A 22,538-nucleotide genomic window follows, 5' to 3' on the forward strand; every position below is an offset into this window, starting at 1 on the left:
AGCATCTAGAAATAAATTAGTCACGAGATTGAGGACAGTGTAGAGTTCCTCCAGATATTGAGAACCCATGATGTGCCAACTCAGCACTTAATGTGCGAACTTTATAAGCATGGGTATCTTTTGCGTGTTGAGAGAGAATTTAATCCGGTTCCGTATATGGGGGGCATTCATTTAAAGGCCCTCACCTCTGACACTTTTAATTATATAAGTTGGCAGAAGGCTTCTGACACATTCGAGTCAAATCAGGCCATAAAGTCTTTTATGGTAAGAGGAGAACCCGAGAGATCAGTGATTATGTATAATAAGCACACTACATTTTTGGAAATTATGTGAAACAAGGAACAGATGCTGAGGACACAAAAGTGGTGTATCGATCTCTGCATCAAACAATTGGTCACCTTTCAGAATGAGGCCCTGGATAGTTGTCAAAAGAGTTGGACGATGTCACCCACATCTGTCTGGAACAGAGAACCATTTGGAGCACCAAATTTTGCACGAGCACTCAGCAGGGTGCCAAGATATGTGGCGTGCATCCAAACATGTGGGGTCTGATGGATGGGAATTCGATTCCAGTACCCTATTCTATGGCTGCCAGCAGAACACTACACCCTAGCCTATAATGTACCAAATGATTGGTGGAAGGAAGTTCTCCTCTCAGAAGGGTTCAAGGTTCCAGGAACAGAAATGGCCGAGGAATATGATCTCGCCCAACTTCAGGAAGCACACAGCCTATCCAACCCAGACCTGTGGAGACGGTGAGCTGCACGAGGGCGTGTAGAAGGCTAGTTGGGGGGAGATGTTGGGCACCAAATTGGCCTATCTTTTCCCTGCATTTCCACTCCTCTTTTCATCCTTTTTGCATTCATTCGCATATATTTACTGTGTAACATTATGAGGTAATCCCCTTTATCGTCTCTTGGGATATTTAATTAATGAAGTAGAGTCATGAAGGTTTCTACCTACACAAACCACTAAAACTTGTGATGACCGTAGATTATGGAGCACAGGTGTTGACCGTGCAGCATATCGCAACAGTTCCACAATTCACAGTAGCTGATCGACCACAACGAAGCAGCATAACTGATTGTAGTTGCTCAACCCATTTTTGACCATTCCTGTTCTTGCTCTCTCGATGCTAGTGCTGTGATACAACTGATGTATATCTTTGGGCATATAGTTGCCAGGTTTTGGGGAGAATTATTCTCCTTTGTATTGTATAAAAGATGGGTCATTCCTGTATCAAGGAGACCCCTGTATGGTATTGTAACAACATTATTCATATTAATAAGATATAAACCCTTTTGTTGATCTATCGCTCACTGTGAGTAACGCAGCCCTGATCAGAGAGCTGGGCCCGCTCTTCTGATCAGGTGTTGCGTGTGTCCTTGTATTGTGTGTATTTTCTATTGTTGTGTTTATTTCTTGCCCCTATTACAGATCTCTTAGATAATTGTGAATACCTTTTTACGTGCCTCAGTTGAGTTTTACTTCTGTTTCAGTAATGTTTTGATTGCCTATCACGAACCCTTGGTTGAGAACAGATCATAACCTTGTGCCTACATATACCTTGCATGTTGCCTTGAAAATAATATGCACCTGGATTGATACATTAATGTAGGAAAAGGAGTGGATAATTTGTTCATATCTGGACACTAACAAGACCTACAGTGGTCCTGATACTTTTTGTTGAAGGCTTGTTGCATCTGAGCCCAAGTTGTAATGCTATCTCCAAGTAAACCCATGAACCAACGCAAAGCTGCATTCTTGAGAGTGGATGGAAATAGTTTCAACTTCTGCTCATCATTTGTATAGTCATAGGTTCGACATATGACAGCAAACTCAAATAAGAAAGTGCCTGGGTATTCTATGGTCAGGCCATGGAAATGATGAAGGGCAGAAGGGCTTATGTTTTTCATCTTAGTATCCCCATTGGTTTCCCTGATGGGGGAGGCACCCTCAAATCTTTCTCTATTTCCTCTGTCATTTATGTTTTCAGCCATAGGTTCAGTAGGAACGGGTTCTCCTTCTTCTTCTTCCCCTGTAGCTTCTTCAAATGTGTCTGGTTGCTCACCTAAGGGTTCCTCCAATTCACAGCCACCGAAGAAGAGGGAAGGTTGGTTGTTTGAAGCAGTGGGGTATTTGGCAAAAATTCCCTAAGTTATCCCTATTCCTACGAGGCATGAAAAGAAATGTTTTTGTTTGGTTTTGTGTTTTTTCAAACTTTTAAAGTAATTGCAGAATTGAAATTGAAAATTGAATGAAAACTACTAACTAAATGAAAAATTAACTACTTGATTGAAATCTTACTTGTATAATGGAAAGGAAAGCAAAGAATGCATAATGAAAAAGGAAGCAAACTAAATTACTTTTGCAGAAATGAAACTAAGACCAGAATATTACAAACAAGAAATAGAAGAAAGAAAGCAGTAATCACATAGTACTCAGACACCTCCCCGGCAACAGCACCAAAAAATGATGAGCACCAATATTGCAGCAAGAATGTTGCAACTCCTGGAGCCACCATCTTTACTTTATCAACCCAGGGTTCATACAAACTTGGAGCTGACAGTGTTGTATACACAAGTAAAAGTGATGGTTCTACCTTTTGTCACTATTCAGCTAGCAAGAGACCACTATGGTTTTGAAGCCAGACTTCTATGGATTCAGAAGAAGCTTGATTGCTGATGAAAGAAAGAAAAATATACTCTAGGAGAAAGCTTGTCTACTGCAAATAAGGAAAATGACTTAAATCCTATGCTGAAAACACACCATTCTTTAACTAACTGTTGAGAAACTATGCTTTACAAGAATTCCAAGCCAACATGTATGAAATGCTACTATCTAAAGCATGGAAATTCAAGACATCAAACATCACTATTATGCATGTAAACAACTAAAATAAATTTGTTTTGTTTTTTTATTCTTTTTCTAGAAAATCAAATGTAAACCCTAATCTCTTTTCGTGAAGTGGCAGGTGGCTTAGTGATGCTGGTGGATGGTGGGTGGTTTAGGATAGTAGAAACCTACAAGATTCCCTGTATTTCTACAGGATACGGCCGAGAGAAAAATGATGGTTGTTGGAGGTTATGGAAGGCTTAGGGAAGGTGGTGGATGGGTGGAATGGAGTTAGAAAATGCCTAGGATCACTCAGAACTCAAAACCAAGGTTAGGAGATGGTTGGATTCGCTCAACATGCTTGGAGGAATTTCTATGTAAAATGATGAGATTGATGAAGATCTTGGTGAAAGCAAGGAATGATTATGAATGGATGAAGTGGGAAGGTGGTTTCCTGCTATGAGATCCCTTTAGATTTCTGAAGCACCTTCTCTGCATCAAACATTTATAATTGCCAAAAAGTCATGTAAACAAGAATAATTCTAACAAGCTAGAAAAGCATAATTTAATGAACTAGCTGTCTACTTCATGCATGAGGAAAATTGTTGAATAAAATGGAATCATGGATGAGATCTACTGTAATACTGAAGATGGAAGAGATGGTAATTAAATCCTACACTTGCAAAAATGATCAAATGCTGGTTCAAGTACAGTAAACTCTAAATCTTATGAGAAAATGGAAATCTGTCTTTTTGGGGCTGCATAAGGGTCTTTTCCTCAAATCATGATCCCTGAGGGAAGAGGTGAGGCCAAGACACCTACTGACAGCTTTGTGGTGCTCCTTTTATCCCTTCTAACCTGCTACTGAAGTAAAGCACAAATGGAAGCAAACTAATAAACAACTAATCAAATCCACAGTACTTGCAATGAAATACTTCTAGAGACAATTTAACCATGAATCTATGAAACTAAGCCAAGCATACAGATACAAGAAGAGGAGCCTTTGCTGCTAGGGTTGGGCCCTAACCCAAGAGCTTCATCCCTCTGAGTTAACTCAGTGCTAGACCAAGAAAAAACTCATTTTCATTATCAAAACATAAACTTACATCAATGTCTTCCACAAGTCTGGAGCTTGAAAACAACAAGTGTTTTTACCACAAAAATTCAAATCCTAATGAGGCTCTAGGCCTCTCTACTTATACAACTGAAGTCTCCAACGACTTCCTTAAATCTAGGGAGGCTCAGCTCCCAAACTTGAGATGAACTAACTCTTTGTCTATCACTTGCTCAGCTACCTTTTGATCTTCATGACTTGGCTGCTTGCACTCCGAGCTGGTGTGATTAATGGAGGAATATTTGAATGGGGAGGAGTAAATGAGGAGGATTTACCTCCTACAATCTCTCTCCCTTATCCCATTCTACTTTCAAACCTTATTCTTGCCAAAATTCCTTGATTTTCTCTTCCAAACCTGCATTCAATGCATATTAGTCCACTAGGCATAATATCTCACTTTAACACATCCCATTAAACAAAATATAATCATAACATGTAATAAGTTGTGAGAAGAGTTGATTTGACTAAGCTAGGAGGTGAATTAAGGCCCATATAATTACCCAATGATGAGGCTCATCAGCCATCATGCTCGTGGCTTTCTTCCATTGTGGGCACGTCTTTTCTGAATGACACTCTTGATGAAACATGCAATATTGATCAATGTCCATCTTCTCAATGTTCGGGATAGCATTAGAACTCTACGCAGAATTTGTTGGTTGGTTACTGCCACTGCTAGAAACTGCAATCCTTCTAAATGGGTTATACTTGGGGGGCTTGCTTCTCGCGGTGGTCTTGCTTTTCCTCTGTTTGAGTTCTACCATTTCAGTGAACAGAGACTTGACGAGACAAATCAGGCTTCAATATCATTTGGTTCTTTCTCTTTAGCCCTACTCACATATTCTTGAGACCTCTTAGTTGTGTCCTTTGAGTCTTTTTTTGGTTCATCATCTAAGATGACTCCAATAGCATGCAAGTCCTTCTCAATAGAGATATTGTCTTCGTAATTTTTTGTCAATGTCTGTTTCGCAGTCCACTTCACAAACTCCGTAATACTTGCTGGCAAGGAAAAAGTGTGGTAATCTATGGTGGTGGAGTCATGAGGTTTTGTCTTTTTCAGAAGTTTGTTCAAGATGTGATTGAACCTCTGGTTGAAATCTTTCACTTTTCCCTATTGCTCCATCTTAATATTACCCAACTCCTTTAATAACATGGTCGAGGTCTTTTCATAGGAAAAAATTTCAAGAAAGATCTTCTTGAAACCCCTCCAATTCTAGATGGAGTGTGGGGGAAGGTTGCGATACCATAAAACTGCTCTACCATCTAGAGGGAGCAATTAGAAATCCTTGTTATGACCTCAGAGAAAGTTTACCTTAGATTCCTGGATGATGGACTATCAGTGTAAAGGGGAGTACTCAGTCAATGTGACCTGAAAGCATCTATGATGATGGATCATGAGAAGCTACAAGGATTTCCATATTCAATTTTTCGTCAATTGGCTCTGTTATAATTACTTGGATGAGCATGAAGCAATATGGTAGAGACCAATAATATTATAGTTGAATTGGCAAGTTGAGAAATATTATAGATTCAAATATTACTTGTGGATTTTGATCAAGTGCAGGTGAAGACCATGTTGAAAGACATGGTGCAGAAGGGAGCAGTGAAGCTCAAGTATATCTCCATTAAGGAGTAGATAGATGATATTTTGATGAAGCATCTTTCTAAGGGAATTTTGTGTACTTCTAGAACAATCTTGGGATTATGGAGAATGCCTCTCTAATTGAGAGAGAGAGATGATTTCATCATGGATATAGTTTCTCCCTATGTCATGTACTTTGACCAAAATTAGGGATGTTATCCATGTGTCAAGTACATTGATCAGAATTAGGGAGAATGGTTTAGATAACATCATGGAGAGACATTATTGGTGTGTCATGTATGTGGATCGGAATTAGTTATGTGATCCCTATATCAAGTACATTGACTAGAATTAGGAAGAATGATTTGGTGGATAAACATTCTCCCTGTGTCAAGTATTGTGATCAAAATTTAGCGTAGGTATCCCTGTGTCAAGTACAGTGACCAGAATTATGGAGAATGGTTTGGTAGAGGCTAGTTAATTCCTCCCAACATCCTACTTGAATCTATGAGAGAGTTGCTCGAATCTCTAAGAGAGTTGCTCAGATCTCTGAGAGAGTTGTTAGGACCTTTGAGAGTGTTTCTTGGATCTCTGTTTAGAGAGAGCTACTTGGATCTTTGAAAGAGTTGCTCATATCTATGAGAGAGCTACTTGGATATCTATTTAGAGAGAGCATGTTTTGGCATATGGCCTAGTTTGAGGTTATTTGGAGTTTCACTTGGACTATGTGCACTAATAATATGATGGTGAACGAGGACTAGTCTGGATACCATGAGGTTGAGGTGTGTTATGTAGCCTCTACAGTGTCTGGGGCAGTGCCCCGGGGAAATTTGTTTTAGACCCTATATTAGGTGGGTGGACCTACCTATGGTTTTGTGTGTGGTTTTCACACATGGTTTTGGGCATGATGATTTTCTTCCCATGGTATTTTGTAGATTTGGTCAAGGGAACTATGGTTATGTTCTAATCCAGGGTTAATGGATTGAGGTTTATGGATGTTGCGGCATATATATATATGTGTATTGTAACATTGAAAGGAATATAATGAAAAATCAATCAGGTAGTCCCTATTTTGGGATCCAAGGGAAAATCTCTATGTATATATGTTTTATGTTTTATGCTCTCGGCATTGTTTATTTTTGTGTTTTAGAATTTGTATGCATGTAATTTCTGTATGGAGTTAAATCCTACATTTGGTATCAGAGCCAAGTTTTGGCTTCAAGGGGATGCCTTTGCTGCTGAGGTGTTTTGCTCGGGCCTGTGGTAGACCCTGTTCTATGTGTTGACGATGCTGGACCTGCCAACATGTCAAGGGATCTCCCCAATAAGAAGTCCCAACTAAACCTCAAACCATTCGGTGTAGGAGTCCCAACAGTGGGTCGTATGGTATCGCCTTGACCGCGGTTGCGCGCAAAGGTAAGTAATATGTCCTTGTTGGTAGCAAGGGTGTGCCATGCGCAACAAACCAAGGAAGGTGCATGAATGGTCCTAACACATGGAAGATGGGGTGAGTGCACCCCTTGGAAACCTATGGAAACACATGTCTTGGAAGGGAACACATGAGCAAAGATGCATCACAAACTGGAAGGCATGTGAACCAACAATCCAAAGTGATGGTTAAACCAACAGCACATCTCAGTAAGATTCATACATACATTTATAGAAAGATTCTATACATACATGTGTAAGAAAACAACTGCATATATCATTAGAGTAACCAAGATAACTGAAATACAATAACAACATATGCATGAAACGTGTTGGCTCTTTTATATTAAGAAGTGAAAGTTCCAATCATATAGTACAACCATGACCAACCACTAGTCCTGATAACGGAACGTTATAGTCACTTCCGTCTGTTCCTCCAAAGAGATGTACTAGCTCTGCACTGTGGAGAAGTCAAGGTTCGTTATAATACACTCCAATATTTCTCTAAGATACTCCTATCAGAAGCTTAGCTGCCCAAAAGCCTGTACAATGAGTTATGAGGTTCTACAAATAGAAAAGGGTGGGGTGACCCTTGACATTCACCTTTGTGATTTTTCACCTACCCTCATGACTCTTCAACTACTCTATGGCTATTACATTCAACTATCGACACTTGGACTTTCACTTTACAAGATGTTACATACAATATGCACATGTACCCATGTGAGACAAAATAGGCTTGAGCAAGCCATGCAAGACATCACTAAGACTTGGAAAACTGTGGGAAGACCAACTCTTCGACATCCTCGCGATGGTCGATAGTGGCGAATTGATGCCAATCTTGGTAGTCCATGATGGTGTTCGTGTATTCTGTGGTGACATCTTTTTGGAAATGAAATCTTGCCTCTGTTGCATCCGGGTACACTGATTTGGCTTCTCTATCCAACTAGTCTGATAACATGTGCATAATCATTTTGAGTGTGGTCGGACCAGTGACATACTAATGCATAGTGTCTGCGTTGATCGCCAAGTCTTTGCTGGTGGCTATGCGCATCAACTCGTCAAAGTACATGTCTAGCTCCAGTCAGACTTGATTCTTTGTCTTTGCCTCGGTGAGTGTCCCAATGGATGGGATCGCATGCATGCACACAACAACATCCATGATTTTGAACACCTGTGCATGTGAAGCCTGCAAACTAGTGATGAGTTGCGGGAGTTCCTCATAGTTCCAGATCTGACTCCAGATGCATGCCTTCAACTCTACCACCTTGGACTTCATCAACTTTGGCAAGTGTAACGGGGCTCCCTTTTATCTCATTGTCCATATTTTCATGCAGTTTATGGTAGTTGTTGGCTTGTAGAGGCCTGACCCAGGTTTAGAGGTGATTTCGCCAAACAAATCCCTGTACTACTGACCCTTTCGGCAATAGTCCGCAAAGCATGGACTAAGGTCTCACCCGAAGTAGTGTGGGAGGGTGTTAGAACCAGGTTTCCACACTTTGGGGATGTCTTATGAGCTCTACTAGTCCCTGGTTTGACCCTATGTGCACGTCGCTACACGCATCTATTAGTTCCCCGCAACCTGTGATGTTGCCCTCACACAGCCCTACTCAAGGCGTGATCCGTATTATTACCCAATTTCCTTACTATTAACCTGTTATTATCTGATTACTTAACTTATCTGTGTAAGTATAGTGATAATTAATAGTATATCCAACATTCATATAAGTGAGCGCGATAAACAAAAAGCATAAATGTATAGAATGCAATATACAAGCAGATGCATAGAAATTGGAATCAACTTCTCTTTATTATTCTTCATTCAAGATTACAGACTCGACATCGCCCTGTGCACTCAGCTGCAGGGGTCCGCGCACTCAGCTATGGACTCTACTAGGCCTCTGCACACTCAGCTGCAGAGCCTCTTCCTACTACTACGACCCAAAACACTTAGACTCTTACTCTATGCTCAAACCATTCGTATTCATCTATATCCAGTTCGCTATCTTTACAACTTAGAGCCTCACTCTATTTATACAATTCCATGGTCCGTGGACCATGGGTAGGCCGACCTGACATTACATTACATTACAAAACTTAGGGTGAACAAACATATGACTCAACCTATACTTCGCGCTCTGCGCCCACAATTCACAGAGTCTTACAATACATTTGACCAAAATTTGGGCTTTGAGCCCCAAAACATGTTGTACGGGGATCTAATTCCCAAAAAGCCCCCAACACAAACATAGTGACTCATCCCCAAGTCACTCAGTTGGCACGGTGATCTTGCGTGGAGTCCCTCCAACTGGTCCCACGCTGCTCAAAGGTTCGCAGCGCACTGTTCTGCGATTTGCTGGACTTGCTACATGTGCTCTTCTGATGCTTCTTTGTGAGGATCAAATCTCTGCCTTAGCACGCGTAGATCCCCTACATTTATGCGAGCTTGTGCTTGATATCTACCGTAATGGTGAAGGCCTTGTCAATCCATGGCTGGACGCGCGCTTTGAGAAGTGCCTCTTTCTGTCTTGTGGCATCCACCTGCTCTTTCAGTGCCCTTGCTTGCTGCATCTTTGTGAGCCGTTGAGTGAGGACAATTGTCTGTGCAGTTCCTCAGACACTGTCGTACTGCTCCTGAAGTTTGTGCACCTCTATTTCCAGGCGCTGTATGTTGGGGTCCTCCTGCAAGGATGTGAGGATGCCAAAGGCTTGGTCCAACATACCGGTACAGTCCTGCACTGCCCATCCAATTTCTTCCAACCCTGTTTGGATAGTGCTAACGCGTTGCTCTCTAACTTCTAGGGGAGTGGAAGGCTTCACCTTCAGCCGCAGCTCAGCAATTTGGAGATTCAGCTCCAGTTACACTCGCGTTGTTTCCTTGTGCACATTTCAGACTCCACTTGCCAAATAGTGGATCCATACTTCTGTTGGTAAGTCTGCAGCAGGGAAAATTTTAAGAACCCCCCCTAAATTTATATGTATAATAAATGGGCGAATATCCATGGTATATAGGAAAAATGGAAGGCGATTTTATCAATAATATAATATTATATATAATTTTTTGGCAAATCTCTAACCAGGCATAGCGAATATTTTACTCAATTATAAAATCTTGTAAGATCTTGGCGAGTCTTTCACTAAATAATAAAACTTTGTAAAGTCCTAGTGAATCTTAGCATTATGAACTCTTAGATAATTTTTTGAAAAAGTATAAAACCATATATGACAAGAGCCACATGGTGGCAATATCACTATTTTTTTTCACATTTCCACAACATGGAACTTGTTTATAAAATTATAAAAAATCCAACCAAGTCCCTTATAATATGCAGGTAAGCTTATAACAGAGTCTAATACCTCTACTATGCTTGTCTTCATTCAAGTGTCATAGCTGCTATACTTAACACTATGAATCACAACTCTCTCATAACTCAACTCTATAGTGTAATTAAAGCCTTTGGAAATTGAATCTGACAACTCTATAAAAAGGATTAGTGAAATAGAAGCTTTTGTGAATGAGCCCACTAACTATCACTACTAAAAAATCAATCTAGACTATGAAGTCTTCCATCTTGATCACAATCGTGCTCACGATCAAGGGAGTGCGACCACCTGACCTGACATAATGGCCATCATAGCTTCCAATAATCAACAACCACCTTGCAAGGACATCCTAGCTCATGTCTCATGAATTTTATTCATCAATCTTAACTTATATAAATCTTATAAAGATAATATTAGAATCCTCTCCAGATTCACTGTTAATACAAGGGTAAAGGTCCAAAAGAAATTTTCTAGCTCAAGGCACTAGCCAATACCAAATTTGGTATTTGTGACCCCTTTGTGGGGATGCACCTACCCTGCCCCATTGAGTTTCTGCCTTGTAACATAGTTCAAGGATCACAAGACTTTCCAATCTTCCTACTCCATTAGACACACTTTATATGCTATACATAGTGAATGGAAAAGAAGCATTATAGAACATACAATTTCACAGGAGCAAGAAAACTCTTAGCCAGTTCAATATCAAAATCTTAACCACTGATTAATAAAGAATAACAAGTACTGTAATGAATTGTTACGAGTTATTTATTTACAGTTGTAAAGAATGTAGTGGAACGGAAAATATTACTTAGGCAACCCTTCAATATTTTCTACTAATATGTCTGTGCATGTACATATGAAATTAAGAGCATTGTTGAATACAAAGTTTCCTTTTCTCTTGCCTCCATTTTGACAAATCAGTGTGAAATCAGTGTCACTTTGAATCTCCTTTCCTGTGTGGATGTTTTGACAAATCAATGTGAAATCAAAGTCACTTTGAATTTCCTTTCCTACAAGGGATCACATCCACAGTTGATTAGTAAAAGATAATCTACTATATATTATGTTCAAGAAACTGACTGCAATCTACAGTGGAAACGAGACCTCAATTCTTATTCTGAATTTGAATATCTCGGTACAACATAAGAGATGAAAATTCATATGGCCTTAGTAGCTAGAAAACAATCACTCCATCATTACAGGACCACCTAGATTTCGGCACTTAATCTAAATAATGGCACTAGTTGCAGTGCTTATTTGCATTAACACCATGGAAAAGCAACAACAATGTTTCAAAGCACACTTACTGGAAAAGTTGTATTGTTCCGAGAATATTTAATGATAGCATCTGAACCTCGTAGCTATGGTGGGGAAACTAGGGAACCAAAATCTTGGAAGATATCTCATACCAAATCTAAGAAAAAAATAAAAAATGGAAAAAATCAAAATCTATAAATCAAGCAATGAATTGTTTACAAATCAAATACAATTCCTTTAACTAACAGTTAAATTGTGGTGATATATTTAAATATTTAGTAAGAGGGGAACTTCAAACCATGGAATATTACCTTTGTCATTATTGTCATCCCTCAGTGACTAAGATTACAAATCAATACTTATGGAAAGATTGTAAGAAATTCTATGAAATAGTAAAGCATAACCTCTATTTTCAAGCAACAAAATCAAGACATTGTTACATCAAGAGCCATAATTGATACATAATCAATGAATCAAGTCCTTGTATGGCACAGGCTTGTTTCACAACCTCTATTTTCTCAATAACAAAATCAAGACATTGTATGTGGTTATTGCCAAAATGAAACTGTGTTCTAATTTGGAAGAGGATCTTATCAAAAGACATGGATTTATTCAAAGCTACAAAGCCTAATGGGTTACTGAAAAATAAGTTGGAATATGGGATCATTATACTTAAATTAAAAAAAAATGCTTTCCTTTTAGAAACATTACAGTTATACAATGTTTTTTGAAAGCATTAGAATTTGAAATTGGGCCTTTCTATCAAGACAAATTTTCATTAACAAAATGTACTTTCCTACCTGAAACGTTGTAAATATCCAAGAAAAACTTGAAAAGCATAAGGGAACTTAGCATAATGTACTTTCTTTCCTTCCTTAACATTCTTAAAGAGTTGAGGTTCCCCAAGTCATCAGGTAACTTTCGAAGGAAATGACAGTTAGTAATAGTCCAATTCACAACTGAAGATGTGTCACAAATACGAGGGGGCATCTCCTCCAAATCACAAAATTGCTCCAGGTTAAAATCTAGCATTATTGGAAGCTTAATGCTTGACTGGGTGTTATTGAACCCAGACATTTAGCCAATCTTCACTAAAAGCTTAAAGATATCTTCTCTAAGTTCTACATGACTTTACTATGCTCTTGAAGTGGGGGCACATGCAGCCTCTCCAAGTGAATAGTCTTAAACTAAGTGAAGATAAGGCCAATACATCATTCAGTGTGGATCTCTTTAACCCATAATTGAATACTATGTCTCTCTTGAACCCATAATTGAATACTATTAGGACTTTCAAATTTTTCATGGAACTCAAAAATGTTGGAAGAAAGTATTTGCTTCCAGAAAAGAATAAAACTAAAGCCTCTGCTTGAGGACAATTGATGTCACACCACTAATACTTCTCCATGGAATCTGTATAGGTAAACCACAAATGCAGAATTCCATTATAATATTGTGTTTATTGAATACACAAATGAAATCATTACATTTCTTTAAAATATCTTTTGAAATCAAAATTATCGAAATTAAATATCGATAACCTAGTGGGTGTAGGATAAAATTCACCCGTGTCATTCACAGAAAGCATGAGAAAAAAACCTAATACTATATATAAAACCATTCCTGTTTGCAGTTAGAAAAAATACCCAAATTACAATCTGTTTACTCCAGCCTATGTTGGAAAGTTATAGAAGGATGACTAGTGCAGTCAATCCATTCCTTTTAGCCTTGGATTTGTTTCAGTTTAAAACAGAAGTATACAAATATACTTGTCCAATGTCAATGCTTTAACCATTCACCTTAAGATGTTTTACAATATAATTTCCTAAATCTATTTAATATCTTCATTATCATAAAAACCAACCTATATCCATCTTAACTCCACATCTACCACTCTTAGGGGGATGAAATCTATTTATCCCTCTGAGCACTTGGTAGACCCAGAATTAAGATGGATCTAAGATGATAGAATTTCCCCTTTAAATAGTCTATGCTCACATGAATACCATGGTATTACCATGGGTTATCATAAACCTAGAGCTTAAAAATTACTATTAGTAATTTATAAAAATTAATAAAATTAATAATTGATTTTTATTTTATTTTTTATTTTAACCAAGCTAAAATGTTTAACATACATTAAATTACAACATCCATTTTTACTCTTGATCCAACAAGTCCTGAGAGGGATCAAATATTTTTTCACTCTATGCTAGTTTGCATATCACGATATTTGATACCTCTTGGGGGTTAGTAGATCCAGAGTAAAGATGGATCTATGCTAGTTTAATTCCCCCATTTAAATAGGCTACATTCCAGGTGAATACCATGGGTCAATACCATGTGCCATTTTGGTGAATACCATGGGTCAATACCATGTGCCATTTTTATTTTTATTAATACTAATATTAGGGTTAATAATGTTTTTTTGCATGGTATTAATAATAATCTAGCCCATGGTATTTGTCCCATAGTATATTTCCATAGGTTTCACCTAAATATAAGGCATTTTTTGAGTGTTCGTAAATATAAGGTGACTTATGGAGTAAATATAAAAAAATGTTTTATTTGTTTACCATACCTCTAGTTTATTTATATTTTTATTAATTTACCATACCTCTTTTACAAATATGGCATTTGGCCCATAGGATTCACTTAAATAAAACCTCTTTTTTGAGCCTTCATAAATAGAACGAGGGTTATGGACTAAATATAAAAAGAGGTTTTATTTATTTACCATACATCTAGTTTATTTATATTTTTATTTATTTACCATACCTTTTGAGTAAGTATAAAAAGACTTTTTATTTGTTTACACCCTTGCATGTATATAAGGTGACTTACGGAGTAAATATAAAAAATGCTTTATTTATTTACCATACCTCTCATTAATTTATATTTTTATTAATTTACCATACCTCTTTTATAAATATGGTATTTGGCCCATAGGATTCACTTAAATAAAACCTATTCTTGAAAATTAGGGTCAATGGAAGGTTGTAACTCCTAATTTCAAGGGCTAAATTTACCTTTTTTACCCTCTCCCTTAAAATAAGGTGGGCTATTTGAGGTGATTTGTAAAAATGTACTATGATACAAAATATTCGCCCACTAAAAATTTAAAACCCCTTAATTTCACCAAAGGGTGAACATTCGCCCCTAAAATTTTCCATGGTCCGCAGCGATGGACAACTCTGGGACGCACCAGCACGCTTCATCAACTGTCTACACTAACTGCTGGTTTTGTGACACCAGTTCATCACGCTGCAAACTGAGTTGTTCGATGTTGATCTTTTGCTCACTTAGCACCTGTATCGCGTGGCCCTCCCTGGCGTGGAGTTCTGTGGTTACTCCATCTTGCAGTTGGTACAGTGTGTCTCGCGGAAGGGCAACCAAGTTAAGGCCAAGTCCCTTGATCCTGCCAACCGCGGCTCTATCAATCTCATTCTCTGCTGCTAGCGCCCCTTCCGATAACATTATGGTATTGGCCATCCTTGCATGTAGCATTTGTTCTGCTGTTGATGTGCCTATTGTGACATAGGTGGCTATGGTTCCTTCCTATGGGGGCCGCACCTGTAGTTCCTGCAGTTGTGCCCTTAGGGCCCCCAACATAGTCTGTTGCTCTGACATGACTTCTTGGAGTGCTTCCTTGGTGACATCGCGAACCGTCTCACCAATGTCGTAGAGGTCACCTTCTGTTAATGTGATCAGGTCAATGGCCAGCTTCGAGGCCTTGAACTTTTTCCACGGATCCAATCTCTCGATGACGCGCGACCTTTTGAGTTGGGTGGAAGTGTGCCCCTTTTGTGCGGTTTGTGTCCTCTACCTCCTATCCTATAGATAATTCCCAACCCTTCTTCGCCTGCATTGTTGTGGCACTACTACTGCTGCTTCGACGGCCTTTGTCTGCTCCGCAACTGCCTGTGCTGCCTCACAGACTGCCCTTACCTCTACTACGGCTTTTTCGTTGTGCCTCTTCTCGGCCAGCTGTGTGACGCACAGCTTGGCCTCCTCCTTTCTTTTCTGTGCTGCCACCTTTTCCAATTCTACTAAATTCAGGGCGCGCCACTCGGGAGGCCATGTCTCCAAAATTGTAAAAATTACATCATCAGTGGCGATGAATGGGAGCTTGGTCCACTGTTGCACCGGATCTTTCCACACCCTAATGTAGATATTGTGCATGTTCGCTTTGAAGGCTGTGAAACTCTACAAATTGTTGTGCACTGTGGGGGATAGGCGCAGCTTCCTATTGATCCACATGCAAATGCTTGCCTCCATGAGCACCCAGAAGATCTTTGTATCGTGAATCTGATTCGTGTCCTTGGTAGCCCAGAGCAATGCGTACTTCGCAGCCTCTAGTAAGTCACACTCAATGCTCGGGAACTGACTGTCCTCCGGCATTTCTCCCGCTACTAAAAAAATGAACAAGAGAAACCACGTGTAGTGGAAGGTCTTACCCTGCTCCCGGGCTTCCTTACAGTTGATCAAGAATTCCGCGCAGAGGAACTCAGCCAAATTGAATTGGATCCCCTCTGCGTATTGTTCATCCAATGCAACTACTGGCACTGGTACTTCATCGCCGTGGCATTTTCTCATTACCTTCTCGGCCAGGAGTTGGGTAGCTATGCGCACCCCTTTATCCTTGATACTGCTGATGGCGTAACCCCTCTTTTTCTTCTCGAGCTTATATTTTTTCTTCATGGCTTCCGCAAGATCCAAATCCCTGCTTTTCCTACTATCATCGTGAGGTCCTTTCCCTTATATGGAAGCAGAGAAATTCTGTGGATGAGAGCCTCTGTGATGGGAATAGACTCCTCCACCCATAATTACCCGTCATGCACTAGGAAAAGCAGCTGCCTGATGATGAAAATGGTGATGGGAGCACGGTGAAAGTGTGGTATCCACAACAGATGAAGCAATCCGGCCTTCTCCACACAGCGCAGCCATTTTCGTAGATCTAATGTTATTACTGGCCCCTCCATGCTCTGGTTCATGAGGCTCTCCGTCTCTAAGTGTGGCAACTTCTCGCTATCCGCGAGGTCCCAATCTTCGAACTTCATTGTGGGCATGCGACCCAAATGCGAGCCTTCAAATACAATTCCATCAGGGAGGAGCGAGGTCTGGATTGCACTCTTTGTGGCATCCAAATCCTTTGGTATCTTAGTTTTCCCTTTTCACGGAAGGACGTACTCGGGCAATTTTGCTGCAGAGCGCACTGGCTGGATGTCCTCTTCTATGTCCTCTACTTCCTCTACCTCAACAATGAGAGCTTGTAGGTCCTCTTCTTGCTCATCTGTCTCAATGGTGACAACCTTTCCCTTTTCTTCCATTGAGAGCTTACCAAACCGCGGATTCCTCGGGGACATGTGGACTGGTCCCGCTGCCTGCTTATATTTTTTCGGTCTCAATGTCTGAGGTGATTTTGGGATTTCTGGCATGACCATAGTATCTTCAGGAACATCGTGTGCCATGTGGGTCAGCACAGCCTCGCCGAAGATTCCTTCTTCAAAGCCCAAACATGCCCTGGTATCCATCATCTTGTCTGTAGTGTATGCGGTCTCTCGTGAACCCAGGGGCTCAAATATCACTCGACGCTCAACACTCTGTGCTCTATTCAACCGCTCAAGTATCAAGTGAACAAGTGTTGTCTCGTGGCTAACCCGTAGAGTTTTATAGTGCCTTTTGAATTCAAATTCGACCGTTCCCCCCAATTCTGGGCCATCAATGCTTTCTTGGTGGCAGATTTTCCAAAATCTTGCCCATAACTGTTGTCTTAAATGTCCATCGCCCACTCCATTTGGCCTCAAACCATACATCTCATCATAAACAGTGACACCAATGGTCACTTCCTAGCCTACCCATGCGATAGCGCAGCCCCCTGTGCGCGGGCACGAACCTTGTGACATGTTGATTCTACGCGCACCTCCCTTATCGCGCACCTCCCAAATAGACTCTTTTATAGTCCTGCGCTCACTTTCAACTGCGTGGAGCACTGAGACTGTGCTTCCTACAGCTATTCAAGTGGTCGCACCACCTGTGCGAAGCTTCATCTCGCCTTCTAGTATAGTCCGCAGAAAATCCTCAATTTCCCTCGCGACAGTTGGCGCCGCACGTTCTATCGTATGTAGTGCGCTCCCTCGGTTACTGTGTTTGGTGAGATGCGGTCATAGCCATGATAGCAGAGTCATAAATTCTTGGCAATAGTCTTTTAATTTAATGGTATAATCATCCACACCTTGCCTTTCCATCCTTGGTTTATCAACGAGACATGCTTACTTGATCTCGTTTTCCAGCCTCTTGACCTCTGCGTCCATCAAAATGCTTTTCTTCCTCAGTCGTACCCGGTCTTTTTCAAGTTTGCGAAGTCTAAGGTTCCCTCGCCGAATGGCTTCCTAAAGCCTTATGTGTTCGACCTCACGTAGCTGTGTGATTTCTTTGTCCTGGGCTTCGCGCACTGTCACATCTGTGGGCACTATTACGTGTGGATTCCTCTTTGCATTCTCTTCAGAAATTACAGTCCCTACTCTATTCCGCACCTTTGGAATTGTTTCTGCGGTCAAGGTTTTGCACATGGTCCTATAGGCCCATCGAACCGTTGGTACGCACAGGTCCCAATCAGTGTGTCTCGCCTGGTGAACCTTGTTCAGTACTTCACACACCCTATTGAATGCTTCTTCGTGGATAATTGGTAGAGCGCGTCACCTTTCCTGCTACTGTGTTTTGTTCTAATTCTCTATTCTTGGAGTGGTGTCACTTTTGCGGGTTGTACGGCATATGTTAGTACCCATCGGGAAATGTGGGCATGTAAGTTGTTCCGCCCCTGGTGACTGGCTCTCATCCTGAGCTGGGGTTTTCCAAATCATAGGCGCATCATCCTTCTACATCCGCGCCAATCCTCAAAACTTCCTTGATGCGTACCCCACCATCGTGCGGGCGTTGCGCACAGTACCCACTTCAGAGCATCAAACCACTGTTGTTCTAGTACTGTGCTTTCAAATTTGTTCAAGAATTCATCCATCGCTGTCAACCCATCATATGTAGGCAGATCCCTTGCCTCTGTTGTCATGCAGTGCAGTGATCTAACCATCATGTTGCAATTAAGCGTTGTTACTTCGTGCAGCCGATTCTGCCATCGCTCTATCTCTTCGTCTGAATCCAAAGTGTAGGAGCTTTTGCGCTCCCACGAAATCCTTCCATATGCAGTCGGATTCACCCAATCCTCTTCTCACACGGTTATCTTGTAAATACAATCGAGATCATCATCACTATCTTCGTCGCGCACCGGTTCAGTGTATCACGCTTCTTCAACTGGATCTAGCAGTACTACTACGCAGAGTGACTTTTTTTCAAAGATCATTTTGTGCTTCTTCAAATTTATGACTCTGTTCATATTGGTGGCCCAATCTATTCCTAGTAGTGCAGGATAGGGATTACTATCATCATCAATCTCTATCACTTCAAAATCCACCTGCGCACTTGCACCTTCAATATCTATTGTTACCCCTTGCAATCTTCCCATGGGTAAGATATTCTGTTGGTTCACCATTCGTAACTAAATAGGAGACCACTATAGCGCAGGTCTACCCATGCATTCCCATGTTTGTTTTGGCAGTACATTCACGTTTGATCTGAGATCCAGGATTACCTGATCCATTTCATACTCGTCGATTTGTGCAGTCAACCTCATTTCCCTTCCTGTGCGCAATGCATGCTTTCCAAGTTTCTAGACCATGCGCGGTTCTCCTGACCCCGCGCACCTAGTGATAAGTTCCTGTAGCCCTTTTACTGCCTTGTTGTCATGTAGCAGTTTCATGCATGTCTCCAAAAAGGTAGTGAGCATTGAAGGATCCATCCCTGGTTCTAGTTGATCCTTACTAACTGAAGTAGAGGCCTCCGTGAAGCTCTTCTTAGCTTCCATTAATGCCTCCTTCGTGCATTCTAAATCAAATTCGGGTTCCTTTATAGGAGCCTTGTGAACCCATGAACTTTCTTTTGACTTCTTACCTTTATCATTGCCAGTGGTCATTCCGCTCCTAAGCATCATGTTTACATTTGGGTCTTCTTCGCGTGGCTCAAACCTCATCATCTACAAATTCTGAGTTGGAGGGGGTTGAAGTACCCCTTTTTCGCACAGTCTCGCTATCAATGTAGGGTAGTCTTCTACCTCATGATCAAATTGAGTACAGTAAAAACATGATTTCCTTGTCGGGTTTGTACAATCACGGGCATAGTGCCCTGGCCCTCCACAATTGTAACAAATTAATTGTCCGCGACCCCTTCCTGGTCCCATTCCACCTTGACCTCGACCGTGCCCATGAAATCCAACGTGCACCATTCCTGCATTTGGGTTGAGGGCTCGCGTTTCTGTCTACACCCTGTAGGTAGGAGTCTGATCCATCATTAGTTCGTAGCTTCTGCAGGTGCGTTCATCATGGCCTACCGACCTGCAGAAATTACAAAACAATTGTTGGGACGTCTGCGTATACTTATGCAATAGATGAAAATTATCCGTAGTGTGTTTTCCTCCTATTTGACAGATCGTGCACCATAATGCAAGCTTCGTGCTTGGTCCTGCCTGTGCCTCAGGTTTTAATGGCATCGGCCTTCCTCCTGCCAAGTAATTCATGAACACTAGACAGTGGTCCTTGTCATGCCCCTGGCCTTCGCATTTTATGCACCATACCTCCTCACATGCCTGTGGCCAAGGTGTCCTGTCCTGTTTCAAACTATGCATCTCCAGACACAGATTTTGCAGTTGCGTGTGTATTTGTTGGACTCCCAGACTAGGGTCTTCTATAGGGGTCTCATGCAATCTCATCGCCATCTCCAAAGCTTCTTCCTGGGTGGAAAGTTTTTTCTATGACAGCGTCGTCCTTAAGTGTGGTGTTAGTGACGCTACAAACCATGCACGGTGTTGTCCATCTATCAACGTCATGTTGGATTCATGAATCATACCCTTCAGTCTTTGGTCCAGATCCCAGGGGGTCTCGCCCAGGAGCATCGCAATCTCCTTAAACCCGATGATTGATTGTGTTTCCGACTTTGGCCTGCTAAATTCCCTGTTCAGCGTGGTCTAGATTTCTGCAATTCCTATGTTTGGATGGTCATTAGAATGCTTGATGTACCATGTTAATGCATGATCCTGCAACGCGCTTACTAGCGTAGCCTTTTTTATATTGTCATCCACGACTCCTTGTGCTTCCCATACCGCTCTTACCATGAACTAGAATTGGTTCGGATCTTCATTCCCTACTCCTCTAAATACCGGTAGTTTGATCGCACTCACCATACTAAACTATGGTGGTGGCAGAGGTGGGATGGGTGGAGATGGAGGTGAGGAGGGTGAGACGGGTGGCGGTGTAGGTGGAGGTGGTAAGCGTGGAATTCGCTGCCTTATCAGACTGTCTATGCTTCTCGGAGAAACTTTCGCGAGCTCTTCCTCCACTTTCCCATGAGGGGGAAATTAAGGGACTGGTTTCTAATTCTTCACTACTTCCGCTTATGTAGATATTCCTACTTCGCATAGCCCCAAACATTAATTTATTTGCATAACCCGCTTTTCACACAATAACATCTTAATCCAAGTGTTCAAAGATTTAATATACTTACCTCGCGGTCCCTTGAGGAAATGTCGCTCTGCCTCATTGTAGTTGACGATCGTATCTACCGCGAACTCAGTGATAAATCCTCCTATAATTCAGGCGATCCAATGGTCCATAGCTCGCGCGATCTTATCTCCTGACGCTTCTAGTTTGCACACTAATTCCGGAGTCCACACGATTGGTTTGTCGAGCCTACACCTTCCCTAACTGTCTACTAGCTTCACAATCCACTCATACAGCTCAAAAGGAAAGGATGCAAAGAAGATTTTGTAGATTTCCGTATACAAGTAGTGTTCCAACCACTGTTCCTTAGATACTCGCGCGTTTCTGTTTTCCTACGTCGCGAACTCGTGAATCTTCTTTGTCCAACCACCCTTCAATTTCTTTCTTTGTTGGATTTCGGTGGCACGACATCAAACATCCCTTATGTAGATCCCAGTCCTGGCAATGGAACCATTGGTTGGCTTGTAGGGGCCTCACCCAGTTTCAGAGGTGATTTAGCCAAACAAATCCTGGTACTACTGGCCCTTTCGGCAACAGTCCGCGGAGCGCGGACTGAGGTCTCACCCGAAGTAGTATGGGAGGGTGCTAGTATTGAGCACTGAAGAAGGTATGTTATTATCATTTATTTTGTCATTTTTTCTTTAAAACTCATAACCTCTTTACATCATGAACTAGGTAGATAATAAGAAATTATGATAAAATCTAGAAGATTTGTATGTAATGCGAAATAACTAATAATTACCCTTTTCTTATGCAGAAAAAGGAGAAAACGGAAGATTTTCGTCCCAAGGGAAAAGACAAGACAAAGTTAATTGTTGTCCCTTTGACAGGGAACCGCATGCAAACAAGGCGATCCAAATTGGAGCATATCAGCTAGGAAAAGGAAAAGGAGATACCAAATCGGTGCAAGAGAACAAGAGGATAACTGAGAGCTAATAGTTTGGTGAATCCCTTAGGATCCTTTGATCCTGAGGGATCACTATCTTAACAATTTTTTGTATCGTTGATATCTCCGCTCGGCTGTTATAAGAAGGGGCAGCACTGCTAGCCCAGGGGGGATGAACTGTTGTTGTTTTTATGAAATTCTCCTTTGTATTTGAAACTTTGATCATCGACTCTCGTTGAAGAGCGATCCACTGTAACTCTATTTTGATGCTTTAATATATAAATCTGGTTGTCGTTCCATCTTTGATTCTGGAGTAATCTTAAGCAGTGTATCCCTGGAGGCTAAGGGCCCGGCCCTGGTGGAACACTTGCTCCTGTACCATTATTTCCAATTCGTGTGTGGTTTGATCTTCTCCATTAGCTCTATTCAGTAATCTAATCTGCCTCGTTGTTTTACATAATGGTTCTATTATATTTCGTTGATACTTGACTAAGTAATGTTATTCTCTGTAAT

The sequence above is a fragment of the Pinus tabuliformis genome, chromosome 9, assembly GCF_031772625.1.
Source record: "Pinus tabuliformis cultivar Carrire ecotype Pingquan chromosome 9, CPIR1, whole genome shotgun sequence".
Lineage (NCBI taxonomy): Eukaryota > Viridiplantae > Streptophyta > Pinopsida > Pinales > Pinaceae > Pinus > Pinus tabuliformis.